Source organism: Ursus arctos, unplaced genomic scaffold (genome assembly GCF_023065955.2).
Source record: "Ursus arctos isolate Adak ecotype North America unplaced genomic scaffold, UrsArc2.0 scaffold_30, whole genome shotgun sequence".
In the NCBI taxonomy this organism is placed as follows: Eukaryota; Metazoa; Chordata; class Mammalia; order Carnivora; family Ursidae; genus Ursus; species Ursus arctos.
The window spans coordinates 25,613,496-25,633,192 of record NW_026622986.1 but is presented as its reverse complement, the minus strand read 5'-3'; the positions used below and the strand labels follow the sequence as shown (position 1 = coordinate 25,633,192).

Sequence of the window (19,697 nt, the reverse complement as noted above, 5' to 3'; positions counted from 1 at the left end):
CTAAACTATTTTACCCCATTCTTAATGCTCATCATGCTAATTAACCACTGATTTCATCAAGAAAAAAAAATCATTCCTCATATTAATTTTGCTAGTTAACAGAGGAGCTAATATTACTCAAATATAGATAACAGAAGTGGTTCTAGTTGGCTGCTCCTGGAGTAAGGACTTCTTTCTTTCTTTATTTTTTAAAAGATTTTATTTATTTATTTGACAGAGAGAGAGAGAGACAGCCAGCAACAGAGGGAATAGGCAGGGGGAGTGGGAGAGGAAGAAATAGGCTCCCAGTGGAGGAGCCTGATGTGGGGCTTGATCCCAGGACTCCAGGATCATGCCCTGAGCTGAAGGCAGACCTTAACGACTGAGCCACTCAGGCACCCCTGGAGTAAGGACTTCTTGGTCAGGGTGCTAGCTGACCAGCTCAGGATACGGAGATATAATTTACATATAATAAAGATGACAAATCTCAGAATTTTTTAACCCATGTAAGGACCCCCTAGATCAAGATGTAGACCATTTCCAGCACCCTTGAAAGCTCCGTGGTACCCTTTTCCCCAGTCAGAACAATGCCCTTCCTTCCCAAATGTAATCTCTGTTCTGACCTCTGTCACCACAAATTAGTTTTGCTGATTTTAATTCCATATAATGGAATCATACTTAAGTTTTGCAAGATTCCTTCATGTTGTATAAATTGTTCATTTTCCCCCCCATTGCTCTGTAGTATTCCATTGTATGAAATTTAGATACCCATTCTATACTTGGTAGATATTTGATTATTTCCAGTTTGGGGCTATTGTGAATAAAGCAGCTAAAAATATTCTTGAACATGTCTTGATGAGTTATCTATTAAGGTAACTAACTGTCCCTAGAATGGGTTTATATTCATGAACACAAAGACAACTTCATACTGGCCATGACACATGGTTTTGAAGTGTATTAAACGGATCATACAAAACTATCAAACAAAGGAATAGAGTCTAGTGTATTTGTATTTAGCAAAGTATATGCTGGAACAAAAGGAGATCATTGCTTTTGTGCTCCTTGACTGTAATATTCTAAGCCAGAGGGTCAGCTTCCTGAGAGCTGAGATTCTCATGTGAAAGTATGTTGTTTCCTTATGCCTTCTCTAGGAGGGATGGGAAAAGGACCTTTTCATTAATTCTGCAAATAGGCATCATTTTCTAATTTTAGGTTGTCACTGTGAAAAAAAAAAGTCATGAATTACTAAAAAAACTCTGAGAATATCAACTACTTTTGGGGGTCCCCTGCATTGGAATGAATAAGGTTTTTAAATATTCATTTATGTTTTTCTTTCCATGTCATTTTAGGTATTGTGATGAAAAGAAAGTATTTGCTGCTGATTTAGAATCCCTGAATACTCTTATAAAAATTTAATTTCACCCATATTAACTAGGCTTTCAAGGCTTTTTTAGAGGGCCTGTTTTCCTCTAATAGGTTACTAGAGGGAAAATCTGTTAGCCTAGAAAATTGATGGATGGAAGTAGCATAGGGAAACTGAACTCTGGCTACCATTGGGGGATGCTGCATTGATTTAAAATTTCAAAGGGTCTGTGTTTTATGAAAGTGAAGAATCAGGTTAGCACTACCCTTGACAAGAATGGAAAAAAATTCTAGTGCCCTGTAGCACACACGTACATTGAAGCTATCACCACCTCTTTACAGCGTCTAACAATATTTCTTAACAACCCTACAGTGTAAACCAACATTACAGATGTCCTGTTCTGGGAGTCTCCCCCCCACACACACCTGCACGCATACTGGGGTGACATCTACACAAGGTTAGCATTGGAGCCTTGCGTGTAACACCAGAGCTGCAGAAACTACCAGATGTGCGGCAGTCTGTGAGGCGGTGGTTGAAGGATGGTGTCCGTGTGCAGCGGGTGCTGTGTGGTTGTTAAAAGAGAGTGATGATATGTGTTCTGACGTGGAATGGTGTGCAGGTACCTTGCCACGTGAAAGAAACAAGCTGGAGACTGGTGTATAGACTCTGGTACCTTTATGTAAGAAAGGTGGGGATCTGGAGGTATATAAGGGAATTTGCTTATATTTTCATAGAGAAACGGTGGAAAGATAAACAAGAAACGAATACCGATGCGAATCTATAGCAGTCAGCAGGGAACGTAGTGGTTGGGAGAGGTGTAGGAATGGCTCCGTCTGCATGTATCTTTTTATATTGTGTTGGCTTTTGGAATCATGCAGAAGACAACCCACCAACAAAAGTAAATCTATCTGGGCATGCCCCTTAACATTGAACTAGACCATGAGCAGGTGGCAGAGTGAAGCCGGTTGGAATGCATCATGAAAGGGTGAGGTCATCCACTCCATTTCCTTTCTCAGAAGCTCTCAAGTTCAGTCATTCAATTGCAGGTGCTTGCTGAACCGGTCTGCCAGGCTAATGTGCCAGGCACTATTTTAGGTGCTGTCAGTGGGAGCCTTAAGGTCCAAGCTTTCATGGAGCGGCTTGAAGGGACAGACAGCAAGGAGATGATGAACGAGGGGGAGAAGCCTCATGCTGCTGGGCCCTGGGGAAGGAGGTGAGAGCACTCCCTGCTGAGGTCAGGAGGGAGGTTAACTGCTGATCTCTATTCCTGCAAGTTCGAGCCGTGTTTGTGTGTAATATTGTTGCACATAGGGTAATAAAATGGGGTATATTCTCACTTTCATTCTTTGGCTACAGTGCTCAGGATGTCATTTTACCATAATCTCATTATCCCTTCAGTTAAGTTTCAAATAAAGAAATAAATACGTTTTAGCAGTCACTGTACCCCAATCTACTACTACATTGGCAGGAGACCAGATTTGGGTGAATAAATCAAAAGTAGATTTGACCGTTATAGTTGTCTTCACAACAGTGGGGCTGTATCGGGGATCATGTTATCTCTATGATTTGTGACTATAACCATAGGTTATTAAACAGACAAGATATTACTCTGACAAGTCTGTTATTTTTTTCCACTCAGAAAGTGGTTAAATGTAAATCGTCCCTTTACTGTGACATATTAGCTATAGAAAATTGAAACACGCACAACACCCCCCCCCCATAATGCTCACGTTCCATGTTATCTTCAAGACAATTATTTTCTGAAAATGCTATAGAGATGTTCCCACGGTAAATGATGTAGACATTTGCAACATTTCTCCTCTGTTTTTTTTTTCCCCCTCATTCTGGTCTTTTACTGGCAGATTTCTCTTTCACTGTTTCTGAATCAGATGAAATATTAATACGGTTATTTTTTAAAATTTCAATGATGACATGATTTTTTAAAGGGAGAGGTTTTTTTTTTTCTCTCTGTTCCTTTCAGTTCCATTAAATTTTGGTGAAACTGGAGAAACAGAGATCAAAGGCCTGCAGGAAATTGTGACGGTCAACGTGCTTCTCACATCTCCACTTCTCCCACTGCTTAAGTCTTGCTCCAATTTGACGGAATAAAAGCACAAAGAGTGGCAGCCAGAATTGGGAGCAAAGACCCCTTTGGCAACCAAAGAACAAAATACGGATCTAGCTGGAGCCAGCATATTCACAAACAATCGTAAGTTTGTGATTTAGTTAAGAAAACACAAGAAGTCAGATTTAAGTCAAAAAAAAAAAAAACAAAAAACCAGAGTAATGCAGATCCTTATTTTATGATACCAATAAAGTGCTCTCTCTAGAATAGTAGGGAAAAGCTCAGAGGTCCCAGGGGCCCTCTGTCATCCTAGGGGATGCGTGGAGAGGTGATAGCCATGGGGGCTTGCCAGTGTGTTTTCCTGTTGCCCACTGCTTAAGAGACTTGGGCCATCTGGAGGACTGGCCATTTGGAGACTTTGTCAAAGCCGTTCTCTCTTGGAATCTCTGGGCAAACTCAGGAGGATGTGGCCTCTGCTTCTTGGTAGGTGAGCTCTTTTACTCTGCCGCCTGTCCTGGCCTTACAGGGGTGTGTGACCTCCCTGGGCCTGGCTGTGGGAGTCACCAGACCCGCTCCCCAATGGTGTGACTGTTCGCAGCATCCATCGCTAGCACAGCCAGGCCACCTTGCAGGGAGTGAAGTTCATTATGCGGCTACGCGCAAGTGTGGTGCAGGGAATCTGGGCACCGTGAGGGTCTATGTCCAGTGCTCACGCTAGGTTGTGTTTTCTTTCCGAAGTTCATTTCCAGAGAGGAAATAAGAACCACAGGGATGCAAAGGTGAGAAAGGACGATGGAGCCAATTCTCTGATGCCTTTTGCTGTGTGGAGGGATGTTTGTAGAGTAAGCGTGTCCAAAACAGTGGAGCAGCCTGTCAAATCTCTCTTAATTTTGGGGGTGTTCTTCCCCACGACTGTGGTCCCTCCATGCTTCTACTAGAAGACTAGCCACACCAGGTGGAGACTGCATTGCTTTGCCACAGGAGCTTTGGAGGAAGAAGTTTGTTGCCCGTCACAGAAACCAAAGAATTGCTTTTCTTGGAAGCAACTCCGTTTTCTAACCACACAGTAAACTGTTCTCTGGTGTCCACTTTGCCTGAATATTCTCAGCCAACACTTCTTATATCTTCTGCACACAGCATGATCCCTGGCTCCTTGCTGAGTCAGCGAAAGATGGGTGAATGTTTCGGACAGTTTTCGTGTTCCGCCAAAGCCCAAATTCTGTTAATTTCATGACAAATTTTTCATATTTTACTGCATTGACAGTTTGGCCTCCTAAGAGTTTTTTAAACTGCTGCTGGGCATTTGACCATATTTGTGGGAGTCTCAAGGCAGTCCGACAGAATGGGTGTAAAATACAATAGTCAAGAGGACAACAAAAACAGCCGATATTTGTATATTGCATCAGAGTTCACGACAGGTGATTTCTGTGTCGTGTGTGTTTTTCAACAGGCAGTGAATTAGAGGACAGGCCCAACAGGCTCAACAGGCCAATTTGAGTCAAGGAGCTTTTATTTGTAACCGGTGGCAGTAATGGGGTCCTTTCATGTTGGTGAGAAGAAGTCAGAGGGCAGCACTTAGCAGCAGCATGGACAACGGACATTCTGAGTGGGCTGGGGAGAAGTGGTGCACATCACACCAAAGAGGGTGCATCTCTTGGCAAAATTCTGTTTGCAAACAGCAGCTGAAATTTGTGTCAGGAGCAAACTTATTTCCTGCCTGATTGGGTTAGGGAAACAAAATAAGCTTTAAGAGGTTTTATGTTTGTTTGTTTTTTTTTTTTTTTAAGATTTTATTTATTTATTAGGGAAAGGGAGAAGCAGACTCCCTGCTGGGAGGTGGAGGGCTCCATTCAAGGCCCCCAGATCACAACCTGAGCCCAAGTCAGATGCTTAATGACTGAGCCACCCAGGTGCCCCTCTAAGAGGTTTTTAACAAAATATTATATGTGTATAAATGTATCACGTGTTGGTGCTTATTAGTATTTATTAGTAAATTTGGTCATATGGTTATATTCAGAAGTTGCCCCTTTTAAGTAAACAAAATTCATAACCCACCAGCACATTTTGTATCTATATCAACCGATTTTCTCTTGTCTGAGGTTGCTGCTGGTGTTTTCACTACCAAATTCCTGGTGCTTTTTTTTTTTCCCCCAACCTAGGGCCCATGACTTGAAGGATGTGATATTAATGCAGAGCTGGGCTCCAAAAGCTTAGTTAAAATATATCTCAAAACAGTAATAAAAGTCACTGGCTGTTCCCTGTCTTCTTCCTATGATTGTTGAATGACTCAGTGAGGAATTAAGTTGATTGATGTGCAAACACCTAGCACCCACCTTGGTAGATGGGTGTTCAGTAAGTTGGTATTTTCCCTCACCCTCAGTGCTGTGCCTGCCTGCCTGCCTTCCTTCCTTCCTTCCTTCCTTCCTTCCTTCCTTCCTTCCTTCCTTCCTTCCTTCCAGTAGGCTCCATGCCCAACATAGGGCTTGAATTCACAACCCTGAGAGCACGAGTTGCCTGCTCTGCTGCCTGAGCCAGCCAGGCACCCCTCAATAGTGCGTTTAAGCCTTCCCCTGAGTACTCTCAAGTGCAGAGAGTGGTAAACACATGAACTCGGGCGTCTCTGGGTGTTTCACCGACTCCTGCTGAGAAACACCGATGTTCTAGGAAGATGTACCATTGTCACCTTGTGGCTCCACCTACTTCCTGACACACATACTATAATTTGAGAAGTTTAGTATTAGTGGCTAATGTTGGGCAGGGCGGAAGGGAGTGGTCAATGTGTTCACCCCAAACATGTTTTGTCATGTTTGATATTCTTTGAAATTTGGCCACTTATATATGGTTTATAAGGTCATTCTCTCAAGCAGTTTAGATTAAACAGCACACCCGTTCCCCAGTCACTCTGGACATTGAGCAGGGAATCATCATTCCTAAATTCTGCATCTGTGTGTACAGCTAAAATGTGGACTTCTCATGAGAACACACTGTACTTCATGTTCTGTGGATTTTAGTTACATGCAGAGCTTTGATGGTGGCTTTCTTATTGAAGGGTAAGATAATGGGACAACATTTCTTTACTAACTCAGAGCAATGAAAGTAAAAAAGAAATCCTGCTCATCTGGGCATTTCTGTAGCAGCTACTAATTACAGATGATCCTCAACTGCCCATGAATTCAGGGATTCTTGTAGGTAATGTAAATTCTTTGATAATCAAAAAATTTCACTTTGGTTGTTAGTTCTTGTTTCTGTGGAACCAATTTTATTTTAAAACCAACTTTTGACAGAAGAGGTAACATTGTGAGCAATCACCACATGCTCTATCTAGGTATCTTATTTAATCATTGCTTCAGCCCGTCCATGTGGGTATTACCCCCTTGTTCTAGATGAAGAGACAGAGGTGCAGGGAGGCTAATGCAGGGCCACCCACTGAGTCATGGAACTGGGCTCTAACCTCACCTCTCTGACTGAAGACTCATTGTTTCTCTTCCAAACTACTGCCTGTCCACTGGTAGAAAGATGGTAAAATGTCCTGTAAGATAGGAGGAGGCCCAAAAAAGGCTAACATAATCGTGAATCATCAGTTCCTGAGTAACCAAGAATTGACAGATATTTGAGTTAGCTTTCATTTCTTCATACAAAATTATTGACAAGTATTGTAAGGAGCAAATGAGATAATGGATTAGAAATACTTTGGTAAGTACAAAAAAAACCTGCTCTAAATATATGAAGGAAGATTGTCAGTCCCTTCAACCTCGGCCCTTTGAGAAGAATCTGTGCCTGGGATTGTGCCTTTGGCCCCTCTGAGTTACAGGATGGTCGCTGTGATAGCTCCGAAGGGCTGTTGACACGAATGGAGACCTGTATCTGGTCTAGACAAACAACAGCACCAAACAAAGCAAGGCTTTGGATGAGGATTGTCATGGCCAGGAGCACATTTTCTTGTTTAAGATCTCTGGAACTTTCCTGCTAAAAGGCACGCCAGGTTTTGGTAACTTATTTTTAAGCAAACCAAGTACTGTGTTTCCCCTTCAGACACTTGAGAAACTTGCTCATAAATCCGCGCGGAGCAGAAGGAACGGAAAGAGGCTGCCATGTTGAAGTGTGTAGCAAGTAGTGAGTTGGTGGTTGGGAACCCACCCTTGTGTTTTCTTGACAGGTGGGACTCTGGGCATTGATGAATTGTGACTTGAGCAATGTCTGAACCCAAACAGTGCAGTTGCTTAGCGTGTGCCTAAATATCTTTACTTCTGTTAAAAATAATGAAATTGTCAGTTACACCAGGGCCGCCCTCAATGACTTTTCTCTGATCACTGTTCACTTTCTGAGAACATCAGTTGAGACAGACCCTGTAGTGCCTGGTACAGTGACCGGCACACTGAGGGATGGCATACATACTTGTTGAATATGCATATTCCAGAAGCATCTACTAGAAGCCAGGCTCACTTTGTAGGAGCATCTGTGAGTGGGATGACCTCTTGATTGGTCTTTATTCACGTGAAGCTTATAAAATATGTTCTTTGGCGTTTTTGAAAATTGAAATTTGATAATTTGATTGAGGTAATTGTAGATTTACATGAAGTTATAAGGAATAATACAGAGAGATCCTGTGGACCCTTTATACAGTTTCCCCCAATGGAGGAAATTTTTCTGACCAAAGAATAACACAGTATCACAACCAGGATGTTGACATTGTCATGTCATTCATATGATCTGCTGATTTTGTTCAAATATTATTTTAAAGATTTATTTATTTATTTTGAGAGAGAGAGTGAGAGTATGGAAGCAGGGGGAGGGGCAGAGGGAGAAGGGAGAGAGAGATTCTCAAGCAGACTCCACGCTAAATGGGGAGCCCATCTCGGGGTTTCATCCCCCAACCCCGAGGTCTTGACCTGAGCCAAAACCAAGAGTTGGATGCTCAACCGACTGAGCCAGCCAGGCGCTCCTGTTCAAATATTTTTTTAGAATGCTTTTAAAATGGTGAAGTATGATTAGGGAGAAATAAAAAGCCAGATTGTAGGCTCCTGTGGCAAAGGTGGACCCAGAACTTTGTGAGCATGTGTTGCAGCGAGGCTGATTTCCAGCTGCAGAGGAGAGCTGAATGCGGGATGACTCGGGGGTCCCCTGTGTGGGAGGAGAGGTTTCCCAGGGCAGCAGGCTTGGGGCTGAGGACAGTATGAGCCTGGAGTCTGTTTGGCAGCCCAGAGGCAAGGAGGGAGTGTTGTCCTGCATTTTCCAGGGCCGAGGTGGCCACTGGTGGGTGCCTTTCCCGCCCGTGACCTCCCTGCTCCAGCCACGCGGCGGGAACACGTGCCGTGGTTTAGGCTTACAGGGGCCCTAAGTCTGGTCTACACCCAAATCCCAGACCACACCCGCCCCCCCCCTTCTGAACCAGAATTTCCAGAAGCCTTGAGAATTAGCCTCAGTCTTTGTCATTCTTTCCTTTCGTGTGGTTGTTTTTCTTATTGGATTCAGGCGAGCGAATAATGAGGTATTGGAGGGCTGGTGGTGCCTCTCTTTATTCACGATTTAGCAGTCTCTTAACCAAATCTCATCTGCTCGGTGCAGCCCGCAAAGCATCGTGCTGGAAAGGTGGGTCATTAATGCTGATGGAAATGAAGTCAACTTCTCCCTAGGGAGACATTTGCAGGGAATGAGGACCTGCAGGTCCCCTGATACCAAGGAGGCGGGCGAGGAGAGGGCTAGTGGTGCAGAGGGCAGGAGCGCATTATGTTTCTGGGACCCTTGAAGCCCAGGGTCCCACTGAGCCGAAGGAGCTTCTCTGAAGTGGGAACATGGCCTTGTTTCTATTTAGGGAGAGAAAAACCACCCAGCATTTTTACACTCCCAAAATGAATCCAGCCTTCTAGGTTAGAAGATAGAGCCCCCCCCCCTCCCCCGCACCCTCCCCTTTTCCTACTTAAAAGCCTCTGGGTTTCAGCCTGTATAAGTAACTCACTCACAGTTAACTCTTCCCTCTGAGCCAGGCTTTCCCTTAGCGGTGGGCAGGCTGCTGGCATTACCATCACTGCTTTCGCTGGGGCAGAGCCAAGAAAGGCAACATTTGCATAATATTCCCTTATTTGGTTGGCCACCTTCTGCCACAGATCTGGAAAATAAAAGACACACCTTTCACAGGAATTACTAGTTCTTAAACAAAAAGCTACCTAACAACTGCTTACTAAGTGGGAACCCCGAGAAATTTTTCCAGGAAAAGCTAATATAATAAAATGCTTTGGCAAACGTGCTTATAGTATAATATTATTTAATACGGTTTTAAGAATCCGGTTTTTAAATTTGCAGCTTCTGGAGAAAATAACGTTTTATTTTACGTGGAGAAAAATTTAGTTGAACTGACCCTTTCAAGGGATTTGGAAGATGCACATGTTTAATTTTTCTTTTAAGTCTTTTTATATAATCAGTTCTCACAGAACTTTGTTATTCCTGGCAGATCTTTTTTATCCCTCTGTTCTCACTTTTTTCATTTACCAGGTTATTCTTTTTCTTTTCTTTTCTTTTTTTAAGTATTGAACATTTTCTTCAGAGCATATTCTGATATTTTAGTCAATAGATGAATACCAGAAAGAAAGGATGGTGAATTTCTGCTTCATTGCTCTGGATTTTTCTTTGGATCCAAGGATATGTCTCAATGATTCCAAATGTTTACATATTAATAAGCGAACAGATAATTAGTTTTTTTGGATTGTTACGGAATGTCCATTGTTATATAAATGCAGCCAGCCTTCAGGGCTACATTTGCCTCCCAGATTTTATGATGACTTTCTCAAATGCTTTTGAAAACTTTGACTCTCTATATAGTACACGTGGCCTTTACAAATGAAAAAAAGTGTGCTTCCACCCCTTATATGATAAAGACTTGAAGAAGAATATGAAAATTGGCTCTCATCCTCAGACATAAACACTGTGTTAAGTTATAAAAATGTATTTTCCAATCTTTTTCTATGCATAGTTAACACAATTACTTTCCTATTGTGTATTGTTTCTTGTATTTGTCATTAAATGATATATTCTGGGCATTTTCTCATATTGTAAATCTTTCCCCCCCCAATACTGAATATGCCGTTTGAATCCTAGGAAACCCAGTCCTAGCTTGAAGTGTGCACCATGGCCTCGTGTGCCCCCACCTCTGTACTGACTGGGGCCCCAAGGTGTGTGTGGAGGGGAAGGAGTCCCACTTGCCTTCCCGAAGTCAGAGTGCCGTAAGCATCCTCTCATCTCTCTCTGCTCCCTCTCCTCTTTTTCCCCATGTGTGTTTTCCTATGTTTATTTTTAGTTCTTTCTCATTGGCCAGTATCGTTCCGAAGCTGGGGGCTGAGTGGCCATTCACTGATCATGGAGTCTCTGCCCGTGGGCAGGCCCACTGCAGGCTGTGGGGAGCAGGCTGGTTCCTCCTGGGAAGTGGGAGTTAGCCCCGGTGTGCATCAGTGTGTTCCGTACCCCGGGGCGGGGGTGGGGGGTGGCTGCCTTTATGATTCTCTGTCACGTTTCCTTTTGGGCCCGGGATCATGTGTCCTCCTTGTTGACTTCTCACTGGAAACAGCACCTGATTGAAGATGGTGAACCTGTATTTTAGTGGCTGGCCTGGGGCTGGCTTTGCCTATCAGGTGACTGACCATGTACATCGTGTCCTGGCTCTTTGACTAGAGCGTAGCAACCCTAAGCCCGAGGATCCACAAGTCAGGAGCTCATCTGACTGCCAGGCTGCTGGCCAAGGCCTCTTTGCTTGTAAGTTCCTGAGAATCAGGAAAGCAGGGCTGGAGCACTCCTCCCCACAGCCTGGGCTCTCCACCCACCTCTCCACCTGCCGGACGGGTCTCCGATTTCTTCCTTGATTGCCAGTGTAGAACAAGGACAGAAACATTGAAAAGGCATGATTTGGAGCTTGACTGCAAGTCCCCATTTAATGGGGGAAGTCTCTGCCTTTCTTACCCTCCCCTTTGTCAGGACACAGCCCCTTTGGGCCTGTAATTCCCTTTACTGAGTTGTGAGGGCATGTAAAGATACAGACAGCATGCTGTCCATGAGTTTCCTCATCATTGGTCTTTCTGGATCTAAATTTGTCATGTGCATTGATGGTTTGGGCCCTGGTGAGACCCATGAGCCTTGGTGGCCTGTATACAGCATCCCTGTGTTCTTTGAGTCTTTCCTTCCTGTGATTAAAAACCTTGCTTCTCCTCCTCTTTCCTGAGTGCACCTCTCTTTCTCCATAGAGGCCTCATGAAACTCTGTTCCTGCTGCCCCACCTGTCTCCTTCCTTCCTCCCTTCATTCCTGGGCTCAGTCTCACAGTTTTACTGCACAGCATGCATTCACTCATTCATTCATTCATGATTGTGCCAGGCCCGTTGCTTGAGGCTCAGTGTACAGGGACACACAGCACAGTTCCTGCCTCCCAGGAGCCTGCTGCTCATTACCTGGGGAGTCAGGTAAGCAGGTAAGTGTCCAAGGTAGGAGTCACAAGGGTCAACAGAAACCCAGGAAAGTGGGCATAAGTCTGTGTGGGAGTCAGGAAAGCCATCAGTGGTGAAGTGACGCCACTTAAAGCGTTTTCGAGGCCAGTGTGGGGCAGAGGGAAGAGGACGAGCAGGCAGAAGGAACAGCGCATGTGGAGGCTGGAGGCATTCACAGTGTTGGTGTGTTCTTGGAAATGAGCCATGCGGAAAGCAAGGTCAGAAGTTGCACTGGGAGAAAGTAGGCTGTGGCCATATCATGAAGGCACTTGTAGAGCAGAAGGGTCACAATAGTTAACACTTCCATGGTCCTTACTAGGTGCAAGACACTGAGCATTTTACAAACATGGGTTCATTTACCCCTCACACCACCTCTAAGAGGTAGGATCTATTGCTGTCTTCATTTTACAGATGAGAAAACTAAGACCAGAGAGGCTGGGATGGACAGAAGGTCCTCCGGACAGCAGGGTGGAGCCTGCCTTTGGGCCAGAGTGTTCGCCGTGTAACTGCACGGCCCAGGGCTTGCTCTCCTTGAGGCCTAGCGGTCACATCTCACACTCCAGAGCTGGACTTCATCCTGCGGGCCTTGGGCAGTGAAGGGAAGGGGTTAACTCGTGGAGGAAAGGATCTGCAGTTTGTACAGATCATTCTTTAGAGACAGATGGAGATTTGATCTAGGAAGCCTGCGTAGAAGGCCCTGCCGTTGTTGTGTGGGAATCTGGTGGAACGTCTTGTAGAATGGCTTTCTCAGAATTCTATATCCTGAAAAGGCAGCTCTGGGGCCTATTTTTAAACCAATGCTAGTTTATAATGAAACATGTCCTCTATGGTAATAGAATTGAATGTGTGAATTAAATAATCAATATGTTTATGTGATTTGGAGTATTTTGCTATACAATAAGAAGAATTGTGTTTTTATTAGACACTTTCCTTGAGTCACTTTGGACCTTCCTTCCACTTCTAGGTCCAATGGGAGGCTGGCTGTTTTGCTAACAGTACCCTTGGGGAAGCCTCTGGCTCCTCTGTGATGGGGTCCCTAACAGGTACCTCTTCCAGGAGTCTTTTTTTTTTTTTTTAAACCATTATTTAAATCGTAGTATGGGGGCGCCTGAGTGGCTCAGTTGGTTAAGCGTCCAACTCTTGGTTTTGGCTCAGGTCGTGATTTCAGGGTCATGAGATCAGTCCCCACACTGGGCTCCTTACTTAGCTCGGAGTCTGCTTGAGATTCTCTCTCCCCCTCTACTTCTGCCCCTCCCTCTGCTTACACATGTGCTCTTTCTCTCTCTCTCAAATAAGTAAATAATTATCTTAAAAAAATAAATAGTAAAATATACATAACATACACTTTACCATTTTAACCATTTTTACATGTACAGTTCAGTGACATTAAGTACATTCACAGTGCTGTGCAACAACCATCACCACCATCTATTCCTAGAACTCTTTTTGTCTTCCAGAACTGAAACTCTCTACCAATTAAACAATAACTCCTCATATCCCCTCACTCTCCAGCGCTTAGAACCCACATTCTAGTTTCTGTCTCAATGAATTTGACTACTGTAGGTACCTCACGTCAGTGGGATCGCATAGTAATTGATCTTTCATGTCTGGCTTATTTCACTTACAACAATATCCTCAAGGTTCATCCATTTTGTAGCAGGTATCAGAGTTTCCTTCCTTTTTAAGGCTGAATAATACTCCACTATAATGAGAGATGACATTTTGTTTATCCATCCAACGATGGGTGGGTGCTTGGACTGCCTCCAGGTTTTGGCTGTTGTGCACAATGCTGCTGTGAACAGATGTCAGTAGCTGTTCAAGTCCCTGCTTTCAGTTCTTTCAGGTATTCATGCGGTTTTACTCCCTCCTAGGTCTGACCTTGGGAGCTGTAACATAGTTGTGTTCATGGGCATAGAAATTGCCTTCTTCTGCCTCCCTTCACTACCCTGTCAAATGAATCATACTTAATACAGTAGTAGAGATAGATTTCAGGAAGAGTACGTTTTAGAGTGGGTTCTCCTTCCCACTTTGAGGGAACAGGAAGCATAGTGGACGTTAAACAGAAAGCATTCACTGACAAACCCCAAGCAGGAGGTCACTGCTCCCTGAGCTGTGGAAGTGTGGGTGGAGGGGAGGGGGACGGGAGGATAGTGAGGGAGGGACAGGGCAGGGGGGGGCGGGGGAGGCAGTGCTGACTGGGGCCCAGTCTAAGAAGTAGAATTTAGGGCATTCGTGAGTTTGCACTTCATGGTAGGGCATGAGGAAGAGAGAAGAGTTGGGTGAATCCCAGATTTCTAGCTCAGGTGGCTAAATTGTCCCTGGAACTAGGATGACTAGCAAAGGGGGGTGCTGGGAGATCGCAGAGCATGCATCTATTTTGGATCCCTCCAAAATAGGGGGAGAAGCTCCATGGGCCTGCCGATGATGTGCAGGGTAAGGGTCATTACAATGCAACCATATAGTGAAACTGGAAAATGTAGTGAAGATCCTGTATAATTAATGTGAATTAACTGTTTTCCAGTTTCATTGAAAATAATTGCCATATATCTCTGTATATGTTTAAGGTGTACAGCATGATGGTTTGATTAACATATATCGTGAAGTGATAACCACAGTAGGTTCAGCTAACATCAATCTTCTCATATAGACACAATAAAAATAAAAAAAAATTTAAAAAGGAAAAAAGTTTTCCTTGTGACGAGAACTCTTAGGATTTGCTCTCTGAACAACTTCCCCATGTACCATCACCTGTGTTCGCTACAGTCTGCATGCTGTGCATTCCATCCCTAGGACTTGCCTATTTTATAACTGGAAGTTCGTACCTCTTGACCACCTTCTTCCAGTTCCCCCACCCCACCCTCCACTTCTGGTAGCTACAAGTCTAATCTTTTTTGATGAGGTTTTTTGTTTTGTTTTGTTTTTTTAAAGATTCCACACAGAGGTGAGATCATACAGTACCTGTCTTTTCTCCGTCTGACTTACTTTACTCCGTGTAATGCCTTCAGGTTCCATTCTTGTTGCTGCAAATGATAGGACTTCTTGTTTTTTATGGTGAATATTTCATTGTATACACACACGCCACAGCTTCTTATTCAAAGATGGTTACGTTTCTTTACCAAAATTCTCTTGTCAGGTCAGGACTTTTTGTTTTGGATGCCTGTCGTGAAGGTTAATATTTTCTTGGTTTGTTTCGAAGGTGGCAGATGGAAGTAGGCGAGTAATTTGATGTTGAATGTTGTATTTCCACCTATATTTTTGCACTGTACTTTGAACTTGAATTTGGGGTGAGTCACTACAACGGTTCTCTTACTAGCACCCCGTTGTCTGACCTTGTTAGCCCCTTTTCATAGGCTCGCCAGTCCTCATTCCTAGCAGACCGGGCTCTTCATTTCCTCTGCTCCATGTCCTGTTACTATAGAATCGGAAGGAACCACATAGGAGGAAGAATGGGCTTAGGGGAAGGCGAATGGGTTCCCTTTCAGGTGTCTTGACTTTGAGATGCCGGTGGACCATCAGGCAGAGGTATGTAGGTGGGTGGATAGGAAAATCTGGTGCTCAGGACTGACTGGAAGCTGACACAGCTATGGACACCATTCTAGCACCCAGGGGAATGCGATTGCCTAAAAGAAGGCACAGAGGGGAAGACCTTCCTCTTCTTTGTCTACTCCTGTATCCATTTTGGGTGACAGAGTGAACAATAGGCCAAGATTCAGAGGTGGCCTCCAACCAAGAGCTATGTCCCATTCCTCTGTCTTCTGTGCACAGACTCCAGAGAGAAGAGTGGGGTTTCAGGAGACATGGTGGGGAGATGGGCCGAGGCGTGGCAGCCACATGGGCGGGAGAGAGGAGCCTGCAGAAGGGGCTGGGAAGGGGTCAGGGTGGGTGGTGTGCTGGGAGCCAAAGGGAGGAGGTTGAGAGAGGTGGGAGGGATCGCATGCTTGACAAGTGTCCACTGCTTCCAGCTGTGAGGAGGCTCTCGTCATCTCTTCCAGAATTGTTTCTGGAAATGGTGGTAATGGTAATGGAGGTTTATATCCAAGATGGGATCCTTCCAGTGGGCTCTCTCCTAAGCTCTTGAATTCCAGACGCTCTGTCAGTCAGCACATGATGCTTCTTATCACCGTTCCTTACCAAAAATACCCTTCAGCAATTCAGAACACATTCTAAACACTTCCATGACACATTTTAAATACCAGTATTTGAACTCGGACACATCTCGTCCTCTCTGGAGGCAACTCCTCAAAACTCATGCTATCCTTATTTTAATAATAAAATGGGGTAAACTTTTGTTCTCTGGGACTCCCAACCCCCAAGATGCTTGAAGAGCCAGAGTTTGTTAGGATCACAAGTAGCATAGGTTAGTGACCCGGAGACCCTGGGCGACCTGGGGTAATGCACAGTAATATCTGCTGGTTTCCTTCAACTTCTCTCCTCCGACTGTCCTTTAACCCACTTCCCTGAGCCTCAGGGCTGTCGTGGATTCCACGCTTACTCTAGCTGTTTCTGAATCTGTTCCACTGACCATTGATAGTAATAGGTATGGTGTATTGAGTGCCAGCTGTGTTTGGGGCACTGTACCAAGTGCTTGACGTATATTATCTCAATTAATTCTTACACTATAGCCCGATGAGGGTGAGTGTTGTTAATGCCCTTTACTGAATGAGAAAACTGTGACTCTGGAAAATCGAGGTCAGTTTCTTGAAGCCAGTGGTTCTCAAACTTGAGTGGACATCAGAATCCCCTGGAAGGTTTGTTAAAACACAGGCTGCTGGGACCCACCCCAGCATTTCTGATTTGGGGGCTGTGCGATGGAGCTGGAGAAGTTGCATTTCTAAGGAGTTCCCAGGTGCTGCTGCTGCTGCTGGTGTCAGGGACCACACTTTGGAACCGCGGCTCTGAGACGCTCATCTAAATGCAGGACAGGAATTCCCACCAGGGCCTGGCTGACTGCTTGTGTCTCTTCCCTTTACGGGAAGTACATCCCAGGAAGCTGCAAGGAGGGAAGCCGGCTCACTGCCCAGGATGGACTAAGGCTTCCTAGTAGAAGATTCAAGCTAGGGGTCATTTCTCATTCAGGTGAGCTCCTGGCATGCATGGGCAGGTGTACTGAGGCACGGGGAACAGTTGGGGGCAGGAGCTATGGGAGGTCATTGTCTATATGGAACTTAGAACAATAGTAACACCAACTAAAAGTCAGTCTGCTTTATTATCACTCTGTCCTGGCAATTCTGAACAGTGCCTGTGATGAATACGCTTCTCCCCATTCCCTTTGTATGCCATTGCCTGGCAGGTAAAGATACAAACACCCGAACACCCTTCGTTGTTGGGGTTCTGGGAAGCTCGGGGACAGGAGTGAGTGCTCGGTCCACATTGAATTGGTAAGTCCTTCCTCCTTCACCTCAGTTTTAATGCGTATAACCTACTTGAGAATACTCAAGGAAGAAATACAACACTACAAGCCCTACATTTGGTAGGCAGGTTGCATAGCCATGCCTTCTGTAGCGCTCACCGCCGAGCACTGATCAAAGACGAACGCTTTGAATTCCCACAACCACCTTGTGAGGTGGGTTCTCTTGTCATCCCTGTGTCACGGGGGAGGACACAGCCATGCACAGAGGTTAGTTAAGTGACTTGCCAAGGTCAGACAGCTAGGAAGGGGGCAGAGCCAGGATTCCAGGCATGTGCTTAACCACTGGGCCCTGCTGCTCCTTCAGGTAGATAGTCAGTGCTTCATAAGTGCACACTGGAGGGGCACATAGGAATAGGCATATGAGATGCCAGTTGGGGTGGGTCACTCCCTCTACAAGGTGGTTACTCTGGGTCCACTCAGGATGGTGGAAAATCCCTCCACGATGCATCCCTGTCTTTCTCATAGGCTCTGCAGTGTTCACCTCCACTGTAATGAAATGTGTTTTCCCTGGAGGGGGTGGTTGTGGGTATTTATAGAGCGTCTTAGAGCTGAAGAGCTCCAGAAGCAACAATTACCTCTTTAATCTTCTTAGCATCTCTGAAAAGAGGGACGTGAACGGGCACAGCCTGCTCCTGCCCCCTCTCCTTGCTTCCCTCCATGCCTGCCCCTGTCTCCAGAAGGCTCAGCAGCAAGGTGGGAAGAGGAGGGGCACCAGGAGGGAGTAAGTCATTTCTTGGAGTCCCATCAGAGCTGGGGGACTCTGGGACTCCCGATGGAAGGCTCAGGGCAGCTCACCTGCATCTCACTTCTTTTGTACTGCCTGGTTGCTAAATGGAGAAATAACCTTCTTCCTGCTAAAGAAAGCTCACCAGCCCCTTTCACTATTCTCCTTCCGCTCAAGGAAAGAAAGTTTGAATAATAGAATGGTTTTTTTTTTTTCCCTTCTCAAGCAGTGAATTCTTCTGTCTTGGCAGCTACAGTGTTCAAGACAAGCTATTCAGAGGAATAGCAGAAAAAATGAAAGGGGATGAGGTTCTGGGAAACTTCTTTTCAGTGTGAGTGGGTTTTTTCCATATGCGCATATATATTACACGCATATTTGCATCTATGCCTGCTTGGAGCAGCAGCTTACTGGGCATGCATGATAAACAGCCCGTGGTTGTGACTGTCTTTTGTTATGCGGATGTAATTGAATTCAGTGGCAGCACCTGAGGATATACTGTGAGGAGATGAGGCTTATTTTGATCATCTGAACCCACCAATGGGATGCCGTGATGGTGATGGAGGTTTCCCTGTTTATACCAGTATCTTCTGTTACTAAGGGTAGAATCAAGTGTGGATGAGTAAAAGCTGCTCTTGCTTGGATTCGGGAGATTTTCAGATGTTAGGATCTCCTATTTCAGGGTTGTCAATAATCATTTCCCTGGCCAGATCACGGGGCTCGCTAAGTGTGCAAAAGAGATAATGCAGTTAGAGAAATTTCACCCTTAGCTTCCTGTTCCTTTTATCTTATGATCCTTCATCATCATGTCTGGTTGGATCAGCTTCTCCTACCTGCCATTAACCATCTCTGCCCGGCCACTGTGTGCATGGAGCTGGGTGAAGCTCCCAGATTCCAGACTTGGGGAGACTCTGATCTGTCTTAATTGAGGGGGGCCATCATTCAGTCTCATGCTTTGTTTTAAAATTGTTTTTGTGTTTTTAATGAGGTGATTTCACACCTGGGAAACAGTGATGGCTCCAAGTTCAGGCCGGTGCACCCAGCCAACGTCCTGAGACTGGAAAAGGGCAGGGCGGAGTTGGCATTCTGAATGCTTCCCTCTGTGCTCATCCATGTGCCTATCACCCATGTGCCTGGCCATCAGAAAGACATAAATATTGCACCAGCTGCGTTCTGAGCTCTAGCTTGCCCCTCAAGACTCCCACCTCCTCACAGGTCTGGCTGCAGCCCTGCCTTTCCTTCTCCTCTCCCCTCCACGCGTGCCTTCTCTGCAGCCAACAGTACCCAGTCACTGTTTCCCTTTGTGGTTCATCTCCAGTTAGAGGAAAATGTGGTAAATGTGTGTTAGGAGAAAGAAAGGCCAATAAAGGAGATCCCAGGATAAAACAGGAAGAAGGATGCATGAATTAAGGCCTTTGAAATTGGTTGTACGGTACTTCCACCTCCTTCCCTCCAGGAAGGCAAAGATCAGAGACGGAGAGCTGTCATTATCCTCCACATAATTATAGGAGGGAGCCAAAGTTCTTGGAAACGCCAGGAAAGTGAGGGAGCTCTTCCAAGACGGCTGAGGGAAGCCAGCAGGGACATTAGCTCGGGGGAGGATGAGCTCATACAAGGGGACCACTGTGCAGTGGAAATAATGACTTCCCTGGGCTGTGGACACAGAAAACAGCTTCCAGGGGCTGGCTCGTG

General features: G+C 45.2%; 1 protein-coding gene and 1 non-coding gene across 2 annotated transcripts in view; both read left to right on the top strand.

Moving 5' to 3' along the window:
- Window positions 1-19,697, top strand: part of CAMK1D (calcium/calmodulin dependent protein kinase ID) — a 412,299-nt gene that overhangs the window by 76,996 nt on the left and 315,606 nt on the right. The gene's annotated exons all lie outside the window — the stretch shown is intronic.
- On the top strand, window positions 1,572-1,701 carry LOC113241162 (U6atac minor spliceosomal RNA). Its single transcript, XR_003311474.1, has one exon. It is a non-coding gene; the product is annotated as a U6atac minor spliceosomal RNA (small nuclear RNA).